General features: G+C 48.4%; 1 protein-coding gene across 5 annotated transcripts in view; it reads left to right on the top strand.

Annotated features, from left to right (window-relative positions):
* The window catches only part of kazna (kazrin, periplakin interacting protein a), a 100,689-nt gene that overhangs the window by 66,694 nt on the left and 22,535 nt on the right, over positions 1-11,460 (top strand). The window lies entirely within an intron of this gene.

Below are 11,460 nucleotides of genomic sequence, written 5' to 3'. Positions count from 1 at the left end.
ATTTAACAATTCCTGCAGACGTTTTAAAAGAACTGACAAAAAGTTCCGGTTCTGCACATCTAGGACTTTAGAAGTCACTTCAAAGTCAGGGGAACAGATGCTGTGTGTGGAGGGGTCACTTTTCTGGACAAATCCAGGCATATTTATAAGTTGACACCGATGCAGACGCTCCTGCGCAGCCCACCTGTCCTCCCCGAACGTGCAGACTCAGGGAAAAGGGGCGCACGGAGCAGCAGTCAGCAAGGCCAGCTCAGCTCTGCAGTCAAAGACAGGAACTGTGATTGGTAATCAGACTGATCGGCTGTTTACGAACCTGATACTCTGTGAGCAGGCATTCACAGATTCTTTTACCGACTGCGCTAAAGGACAGTGCAACAATAAAAACAGTACGAAACAGGAAGAATCCCCGGCTCCGGTCTGGTGGGTGGGGATGTCGGTGGACCGGCGACAGTCAGGCGTGCAGCTCAAAGTGTGTAATGTGTGTTTAGGGTGTGTGATCCACTTCTTTATTGTGGGATGTAATCCTGGAGTAGGTGTCTCTCAGAGTTTGCTCAGTTCCTCCTCATATAAACGTTCTTTTTTTATTGAGGTTTGTCCCTTCTTGCTTTATGATCAGCTCAGCCCAGCGTGCCTCGACATTTTAGGAAAGAGAAATGCTTCATTATAATGAGAATATCTCTAAAGGAAGACAGGAAAGGACACGTGTAGCATAGCTGCGGCGTCAGGAGAGGAGCGCCGCCCCTGCTGCACCCCTGATGATGTCACCAGCCTGCTGAAGCCTGACTGGTGGGTTTATTTAAATCGGGATGTTGGTGCACATCGGTCAAACAGGACATCCTATGAATGAAGTGGGCTTAAGAGGAGGAAAGGAACAAGGTGAGCGGGACGTTCCCCCTTCCTGCCATGTGTTCTGTGAAAGCCCATTAAAAGGAGGTGAAACGTGCGTGTGGGTGCCTGCGTGGGACCATCACCGCTGAACAGTCGCATTTTCTTTCTCCCGCTCCGACACTTTCCCCAACACCTGCTCTTTTGTGGCAGCGGAAGAGTGGCACTTAAATCATCCACGGCAGCCTTCTGAAGGCCTCTGCTCTATCATTTACGCACATTAGAAAGAGCTCCTCGCTCTGGATGCTACGCGGCTCCTCTCAGCGTCAGGATCCAACGAGCAGCTATTGTTTGTGTTGTCATCATCCAAATCCGAATTGGAAGCGATTACACCCACAGTGAGATCAATACCCTGCAGAGCATCGACATAATCCTGGCAGACTGTTAGCATCAACGGAGAGACTGGAGGCGAGCGGTGGGGGGAGGGATGATTGTCCTACGCAGACAGTTTTCACGAAATCTCACAAATTGCGCCGCGGCACATTCGGCTTGCGTTCTGGCTCCGGCGTTTCCATTAAAAGTCACCGAAAGGTCAGAATTGGAAGCCGCCCGGGAATCGGAACATCTGCAGACTTCTGTCACATTGTGACGAGCTGAAAAAGGTCATCAAAACACTTTCTAAATGAGCTGCCAGCCAAAGATGCTGTTTCAGATTGCTGCTTTCACGTTCCATAGCTGAGGCTGATGCAGCTGTTTGGTGTGGGTCTTCATGGGAAAATTTCACCCACACTGAACAAACAATGGAAAAAATACATTTTTTACTTTATTTTCTCAACCCCCTCATAGTAACTGTGCTAAACTAGCAACTGATGAACTGAAGTTTAGAGCAAAATCATCTAAATTATACCCAAATAGGCCTAAAATCCATTATTTACTTACCATAAACAAGTGATTTTATTAATCACTCTAATGCTGCTAAACTAAATGTAAACCCATAAATGGCCGGGAATTTGCAGCAGTGTTTTTCTGTGTGACGTTCTGTGCAACCACAGCTGTCATTCCCGCAGCAGCTGAAGTATACTATCAATGCATCCAAAATTGCCGGGTCTCAGACTGTCTCCGTCCTCTGTTGTGAGCAGCCATTTTCTCCAGAGTAAATGGGGCAGAAACAGCGACTGTGCAATTTGGTGACTTCAGTCTGCTGGCAGCAGGCGTTGCACACCAAATATTTTTCCAAACAACAGAAATACTATGAGAATTCGGGGTGGGCTTGATTCGTTAAGGCACGGATCCCCCTGGATGGTTGGAATCTCAGCTTTTCCAGGGTGGATATTTAGGTGGAATCATCTACAGGAGCAAACTGGAAGCTCTGTGCTTAAAATAGACGACCGGTCTAAGTGTGGTCTGAACTTCCGGTGACTTTAGGAGGGAACACAAAGGGCTCAGAAACCCCAGGAGACAACGTGCACACGTGCGCATCAGGATACCGTAGCTGTGATAATGGCACACATGACTCAGAAACGATGCATTGAAGCCCTCTGCAGAGCTCAGCGTCGAGGCGCTGCTGGTCTCAGTCCTCCCTCTGTCTGGACATGAGTCCAACGGCTGCCTTGTACAGCCAGTCGTCGATCCTAATACCCTCTGCTCACCTCTCATTTGGCTGGTAAACCCACCCACGGGCAGCTAATATCTGCTGGCGGTCGGCAGCAGGGGACTGGCAGAGCGGAGCAGGACAGCGTTTGTCAGAGCTGACACATCAGAACACGAGCTGAGCTGCACGCAGCAGGTTCCTCCTTCTGATTATCAAACAGCAATTAAAGAGCCATTGTGTTCGAGACATGAAGCGAAATAAGCTAGACACAGACACATCTACACACACGTCTGGGCCGCATTCTGAGATCCTGGCAGGTGTGAGACCGGAGCGGAGCAGCACTTTATGCACGCATGAGCTCAACAATAGAAGGCTGGAAACCCTCAGGTGTCAATTCACACAAAAGACCTTCAGTTGACATTTTCGCGCTGAACCACCCTCCACGCAGACCAGATTTGCCTAAAGGCAAAAGTGAGATGGTGGGTGGAAGGGTTGGGGGGGGGGACGGAAATGACATCGACTCGCTCCAAATTCCTTCCCAGATATTCAGATGTATACGCTGACCACCCTGCAGGAATCAGCCAGATGCACTCGGCAAATTTTATATTCACATTTTATCAAAATAAATAGAACCTGAAGTCTAGAAGTTCAGGAGAAACTTTATTGTCCTGCAGCCTCTAAAAATAAATCTACATTAGAAAAGATACGAACTTCCATGTTGACATTAATACGTCCTGTCCTATAAAATGCTTTTGACTGACAGAGGAATCCCAGTCTCGACCTGCAGTGTAGCGACACATGCTGAAAACGTTGCTTTTGGCGTCATTTTCGACCATTTCTCCTCCTACGTGTTTGTCTGTCACCATTGTTCAGGGGCACTTTTCCCATTTCTTTATTTTGCATGCATGTTTGCGACCGGCCTTGTTCGCCTTTGCTGTAAAAGCTGCAGAGCTGTGAAATGTTGCGGGAGCAGAGGAACGCCTCCGAGCGTCTACAGTCAGCACCGTTATGTGCCGCGACGCGGTTTTGAAAGGAGGAGAATCTCACCGTGATGGTGCAGGAACAATGACCATCTGCGTGTCTCGGCTTTGAATCCATTGCTTATCTCCCCGGCTCATGAGATCGCCCAAGATCTGGCACCTCCTCGCCAGGGTGAGGTGTTGCTGCCGTCCTCTGAGCTATTGTGCGAAGAGAAAGCAACCGGCTGCCTGTATGGATTTTCATTTAGACTCTGCACTGTCACCCCGGCCCAAAAGCACACACCCTTGATTGATGCCGCATCATTCGGCTGCAGCGTAAGCTAATTTCCCGAATCGCTCCCCACTCTGTCATCCAATGCCTTCTTCATGCAGTCTGAATGCTTTAAGTACATTCTTTTGTTGAGGAAAACTGATCCTGGCTTTATGGTCATAACTAAAAACCCTCTTAAGTACCTCACACTGCATCTTACACGTGACATTATGGTTACATTTCATTTCAGCTCATTAAAACTTTAAACGGTCAGGCCCAAACAAGCCGGGGAGCTATGATACGACTCCAATTACTAAACAGGATTAGCCCTGACATCATTTTATCACGCATTTTTGTCAGCCTCGCCCAAGTGATGCACTTCTGACTCTGTTCAGCGAAGCCTAAAGGGCACTTCTAAGTAGCCTTGAGGACGTTGAAGACGAACCAGCCAAATCAATGACTGAATTCCGGTTCAGTAGTTCAGCAGCTTTACCTCGGGGGCCTATCATGAGGTGAAATCAATATGCATTCTACGTGCACGCACATGTTCGCCACAAAAGTGCAGCCTGTGCCACAGACTCGGGCCTCCGCGCCAAGCTTTAACCTGACGCGTGAAATCGGAGGATCTCCAGGGGAAGCAAACAGCCTCGATTCTGTCGGCCGTATTCAATTTCCTCACTTTGTCTGTTATGCACGGACACAATAGACGGGCAGAGATTGCTTTTCCCGGCTGGTCGGCTCGGGCGCGGAAGCACGGGGTGATTATGAGATGTCACACTCTGCAGAGGGAACAAATCGAAGTTGCGCGGCTCAGCCGGCGTTCGTCCCTGGGACACAGACGGACGCCACAGGTGCATTAGCAGCATCTACGTCACTGAAGTGGGGGCGATTAGCCATACATTATCCACCCCGTGTTGACAGTCAGAGTTAAAGAAGCTCTGCTGATCCTCGTAATTAAGGATGGTTAATGGACAAACGACTGCTGATTGGTTTAGTTAATAGTCAATAATGTTATCAAATTATTGTTGCTTTCTGATTTGAGAGCAGGATTTGGTGTGTGTGTGTGTGGGGGGGGGGGGGGGTTCTTTCCACATTAATCACATATGCAACAAGAAAATGAATTGATTAAAATTTATTGAATATCCAGTAAACTAGCTTCTGTCCAGCATTGGTTTGGTCTGTTCTATACTGCACGGTTACACTTAAAAGCAAAATCATCTACAATGTGACCAAAGAGGTGGTTTTCTGTTTGGATAAGTGTTTCCCAGGTGATCATGGGACCGTACTTTGAAAGCACTCGGGTTACTTAATCCCTCTGGCAGGTGAGCGGCTGGCAGAGCGGCTTTTACGCTGCCTGTCAGCGCTGGACTACAAACACTTTTACGCTCACCTGCTGGTAAACCACACCTGCTCTGGGCTCCTCCCCTCATCTTCTGTGTGCGTTTGAGTCATGTGGGGGGAAGAAAAATCTAGCTACCCCTCCCCCACCTTACCTCGTAGACCATTGAGAGTGGGGGGGAGGAGCCGAGCGGACCCAGGGCAGTCAGTCCAAGCAGGTACAAGCTACACCGGAGAGAAAGACGTTGTCGCAGCACCCGAGCATGTCCCCTCTCTAAGGACCCCACCAGCTTGACGGACCAGTTTTGGATTTTGTCCTGTTGCAAAAGCCTGGAGCGATCCTGGAATCACCTGGAAACGTCCCCCTCGGAGGAGGGGATGAGGTCTGACAGGTAGCGAGGACAGGCTGGTGAGTGAGGAGAAAGGAACAAATACACCTTTCATTCTTCTGGATCATTTGTTGAGTCTCTTCTTCACTCAATATTGTTGTTTTCATGTTTGAGGACCGGCGCGTGTGCGTGCTGTCGCTTCTGATAAGCGCACGCCCGGTCAGTCACCTGTTCAGGCTCTGAGCCGTTGGTAGACTTCAACCTGAACTGATCTCAGAGGGGGGGGGGTGAAGGTGTCAGTTGACATCAAGGTCTGTTCTGTGTTTACAAGTGTCAGATGCATGACAGAGTATATCAAAATGAGAAAATAGCAAGTTTAAATATGCTTATCCTCGATTTTCTTGAATTTCAAGTCCCTACGCTATAATGCAGGTACCGCCACCCGCCACGGTTTGTCATGTTTGTAAAACGTCCTGGTTTCAGTCACATAGTAACCGTTTATTACTGCAGGTACATCTCATACGTCTTTTAGTTCACTTCAGTCAGGTATTGGCCTGTCCTGAGGCGTCATCCGAGGACTCTTGACGCTAGTGTAGTCTCCATACGTCACCAGCCTGTCGGCTCTCACACCTTAAACTGCTGGCCTTGCTATATTTAAAGTCAAGTCATAAACATTAGCACGACAGCTAACCTGCTGCTACTACAGTGGGTGTTGCTAAGGTACTGGATATTGTTCTTTTTTGCGTGTCTAACTTGTTCACTGCGTTATTGTAGTGGTGGCGCGCGGATGCGCGTGTTGGGTTTTTCCTCTGTTGTTTTGCCTTCAAACACCCGTATTTTTCCTGCACACTTTGGCCGTTCACCTGCTCTCCGACCTTGGCCTGGATTTCAGTAGCCTCGAAACAGGAGCCAAAGTTCAGGTCATGAGGGAGATAAACCCAGTGGTTTCTGCAGGAATTCAATCTCCCAGAGGCCCGGCAGCACCGTACGTGAGTTGGATGTTCCTACACACGTCTGTTTATCTTAACCACAAGGCGTGGCCGTCACACGGTTAATGCTTTAGGAGCAAAACAATCCTCAAGGCTACAGATGCCCGCCCCTACTTACCTACCGTCCTCATGGGTGGAGGTGCGTATTTACAGTTGTGCTCAGCTACTCGCGTCTGTCTCATATTTCTGTCATCACAACCGTGCAAATTAAGTACATACATGCATACTTGTGTACTCCATAGACAGCATCCACTCTCCATCTCCCTACACCATCTGAACCATCGCAATTAACCCCCTAACCTCAACCTTAAAACCAAGTCCTAACCTTTAACCCGTTCTTTGTGGGGACCAGCCAAGCGAGGAACTGTCCTCACTTCCTGAAAATCTCCTCACTCTGCTAGTGGATGAGCGTTATGGTGCTCAGTATGTAGATAGTACAGGAAGACACTCGCACAGATGGATGGAAGGATGACAGAACTTTCTGCAGGTTGCCATAAAGGCAACTCATTTGCTGGCTTGTCAGGGTTGCAGCTTTATGAACTGAGGCTGCCAGCAGATGGCCCACTCAATTTTAAAAGTCGGAGAACAAATGCATCCCTTCGCTACATTTCTCAGGCCTGTGCACTTTGGGAGTATCTCAGGGAGTAACTGGGATGATGGAGCGCCTCCACACCTTGACGCGTCTGCAGAGCCATCAGTGTCGCTCTGCCTGGCCTTTCTGAACATCTTCATTAGTTCTTGGCAACAAACGTGTCTGTTGCCTTGAGAGAACACATCATCAGGTGTGTGTGTGTGTGTGTGTGTGTGTGTGTGTTTGAACTCATCTACAATTTGATGAAATATCCATGGTGACACAGTGTCTGCCCTTCCATTTGGCTCACGCTATAAATAACTACACCGTTCAAACTTCAACACTAAAGGTCATTTCTCAACTGTGTCTACAAACACACACACACACACGCATGCACGCACACACGAACGCACACACACACACACACAGACTTTTAATTCTATATTAGTAAGGCCTAACCATTGCAATTAAACCCTTAACTCTAAGACTAACTTCAACCTTAAAATTGTGTCTTAACCATCAAACAGGCCATGAAGATTATGAGGACCAGCCAAAATGTCCTCACTTACCAAGAAATGGCCTTACTTTGTGAGTAGAATAGGGATTTTGGCACTCAATATGTAATAAGAACACACACACACTCTCACACACACACACACACACACACACAGCACAGGTGTGTCTTTCAGCCCTACTCCTCTCAGTCAAGTCGTTCCTTCTCCTGAATAAAATGTATCTGGAAAGTTTAAATACACTTTTCAAGCTCTGCTTCCTCGATCACAGCTACTTTATTGTTTTGTTGCCTCTGAAATGGCTGTGTTGTTTGACTTCCACTCGTGCACAGCAAAAATAGCTCTTTACCACATGCTAACATCAAGACAACGGTAGAAAAACTAAATGTATAAAGCTTTGTATTGTTAGCTAGTGTGTCCACCTCTCTTTAGGACAGCAGCTACTGTAAAGATAGCTGTAGCCTAATTTCAACACTGTCAGGTTTGACACAATCGGCCCAAAACAAATCAACATTCAGAGCATCTCTCTACATCTATAGCTTTACTTTTACACCCTCCTGGATTTGTCTGTGTACACTCTCCCTGCATTATTCAACACATGGTTGCCCAGAAAATGCAGAAACATGGTAAATAGCGCGACGTGTCACCTCCATTGAATGGTTGGACCGTGCACTGGAGTCTGTACCTGTTCCCCCTTGTTTCTGAGTGGCTTCCTTCATGCCAATGACATAACTGTCTTATCTACCATCTAACCATCTTCCCATCGTGACCAGAGCGGCGCCTCTTCCAGTGTCATGGAGAATCTGCCACTAATCTCCAAGCGTTCCCCACCTATCTGTCCATCTGCAGCCTAAGAGCGGCGCTAATCTCACTGTTTGCGTCTTTAGCGTGCCAACTTTGGATCAGGGCAGTCCAGAGCTGAGAGGACAAGTCTGATTGTCCTTTGTTATTTTGCGATGTCTGATTTAAATAGCGGTGTTACACTGTCAGAGACGCCCTGCGTGTTCTGGCTGGTGTGACTGATATTATCTGCAGAGGGGCGACGGGGCTCAGAGAGTGCGGATGAGGACGGGGGCTGAATGCAGTCAAGATTACTTCTTATCTGTCTCTCATGTCGCAGATTTTTTTAATTTATTCTTGTAGCTTGGGTTCGAGGTCTGATCTCTCCTCGCTCTCGCACAAGTTCAGTGACCAAGGACGCAACGCATGAAATAGGCTCGCCCGCATGTGGACGCCAGATTCTGTCACGCCGGAGTGTGTGGACTGCTTGATTGACGCCGGCAGGCTAAGACTTGTGCAAGGAGTGACAGAGCAATTTATATGATTTTGATTCAAATCAGCATCAACGTCAAACTCAGGTTTCCTGATTCACAATCACGTGACTCTATCTGTAATAACATATCCGGAACAGCTAATCTGTCCATATTGGCATATTCACTCCACATAAAAAGGCCTGGAGCTCATAATTAAACCCATCAATCCTGGCTGCGAGGTGCCAGTGCTAACCGCTATTAAATAATATTCTGGATTTATCACCAGAAGCGGCTACGTTGATAACCTCCATTGACACATTTGTGGTTTTATTTTAATGATCCTCCATCTTCATTCACTGTTGGGTTAATCAATACAGAGCAATCTATCCTGGTGAACATTACCCAGGATGCCAATCGATCACCGTCACCGTCTCCATGGATGCAGAGCATCGCAGCTCCCCCTGTCATCTCCTCGGGTGATGCGGGGGGGCTGCTCTCTTCGCGTGAATTGACTAGCTAATCCAGAGCGAAGCAGATCCCTGACAGGGCAGACGTTGCAGGCTGCCTTCGTCACTCAAAGTTTAGGCCACGAAGATGAGCGAGTGGGCGCTTTAGCTTCGGCAGCAAAATCTTCTGACTCCGTCGTCTCGTTCTCTACCAGTGAAAATGACGTGTGGCAACGCCTCTGGCAGGGTTGCTGTGTTCAAAAATCTACCTGCAAACATCTGAATGGAACCTATTGTAGGCAGCTTCATCCATAATTCAATCTGAAGGGGTGAAATCTAAATCTAACATGGTTCCATGTGCACTTTTGTAGCTTAAGACATTCATTTGAAGACAACTGGTGGTGTGGGAGCAGTGTGGAGGCATGACGTCTGGCACCATGATGAAGTGGAGTTTAGCCACATAAACAGCAGCTAGCTGCAGTTAGCTGCTAACTGGAGCATTAAAGACAGCTTAGACAGACCAATTTAGAAACTGCAGACAACGCCACAATCTGCCAACAGCACAAATGGAAAATGATTTAATTTTATTGATTTTTCTATTGTCCGTGTGCTGCCCATCACATGCCCGTTTAGAAGCCTGTTCAGCCCCCGTTAACTTCTGCTCCAGGCACTCGACATCGCCGCACAGCTGCCTTTGGTAAACAACTGATGAGGGCAAAGGTCGCACTGATGACATGCACCTGTGATTGTGCTCCTTCATGGATGGATGGATGGATGGGTGCATGGATGGATGGATGGATGGGTGGATGGGTGGATGGATGGATGGATGGGTGGATGGATGGATGATGGGTGCATGGATGGATGGATGGATGGGTGGATGGATGGGTGGATGGATGGATGGATGGATGGGTGGGTGGATGGATGGGTGCATGGATGGGTGGGTGGATGGATGGATGGGTGGATGGATGGATGGATGGGTGCATGGATGGATGGATGGATGGGTGGATGGATGGATGGATGGGTGCATGGATGGATGGATGGATGGGTGGATGGATGGATGGATGGATGGATGGGTGGATGGATGGATGGATGGGTGGATGGATGGATGATGGGTGCATGGATGGATGGATGGATGGATGGGTGGATGGATGGGTGGACGGATGGATGGATGGATGGATGGATGGATGGGTGGGTGGATGGATGGGTGCATGGATGGGTGGGTGGATGGATGGATGGATGGATGGGTGCATGGATGGATGGATGGATGGATGGATGGATGGATGGATGGATGGATGGATGGATGGGTGCATGGATGGATGGATGGGTGGGTGGATGGATGGGTGCATGGATGGGTGGGTGGATGGATGGATGGATGGATGGATGGATGGATGGATTGATGGATGGATGGATGGGTGGATGATAGATGGATGGGTGCATGGATGGATGGATGGATGGATGGATGGGTGGGTGCATGGATGGATGGATGGATGGATGGGTGCATGGGTGGATGGATGGATGGATGGATGGATGGATGGATGGATGGATGGGTGGGTGCATGGATGGATGGATGGATGGGTGGATGGATGATGGATGGATGGATGGATGGATGGATGGGTGCATGGATGGATGGATGGGTGGGTGCATAGATGGATGGATGGATGGATGGATGGATGGATGGATGGATGGATGGGTGCATGGATGGATGGATGGATGGATGGATGGGTGCATGGATGGATGGATGGATGGATGGGTGGATGGATGGATGGATGTTCAGACAGGTGTGTACAGGTGACTGGAAGTGCGTCTGTGTTAAAAACAAAAGCCTGTTCTCACATTTCAACGCGCTCGTCACTCCTCTCTTCTCTCCCTGTCAATTTTCCAACACGCGGTCCCTCCCGAGGAAATCGTTAGGAAAAAGCTGAACCACGCTGTTGCCGAGGGCCATCTCGTGCACGTAACGTCGGAAAATCGGAAGACCGCTGCTGATTCCGGTGGATTTTATAAGATAAATGAGGCCTGAAAGTGCTGACTCGGGCATTGTCTCCTCCGCTGCAGCAGGAAACGTCACCTTCAGTCGGCTTCCTCCTAACGTATCCATACACTTGTGGACGATCACATCAGAAGAAATTGTGTAAATTTTTAAAATCTGAAATATAAAATCCACAAACTCAGTGCCTGATAACAAAAATACTTTTTTATCTTGTTTCCCCTGTTTCCAGGTCTCATGTGTCCTCCTGGTTGCCAGCTCAGACAAAACCAGCAGTGTTTATCCACTCAGAGCGTCCGTTAGAAAAGTGCCTAATTAGGGTTTCCTGCAATTTTTCAAAACAACACTGGGAAGGGAAGATCGGGCGGCCTAATTCCAGATATTTCCGC

This window comes from Takifugu rubripes, chromosome 3 (genome assembly GCF_901000725.2).
Source record: "Takifugu rubripes chromosome 3, fTakRub1.2, whole genome shotgun sequence".
NCBI classification, from domain to species: domain Eukaryota; kingdom Metazoa; phylum Chordata; class Actinopteri; order Tetraodontiformes; family Tetraodontidae; genus Takifugu; species Takifugu rubripes.
This window is presented reverse-complemented; position numbering and strand designations above follow the sequence as displayed.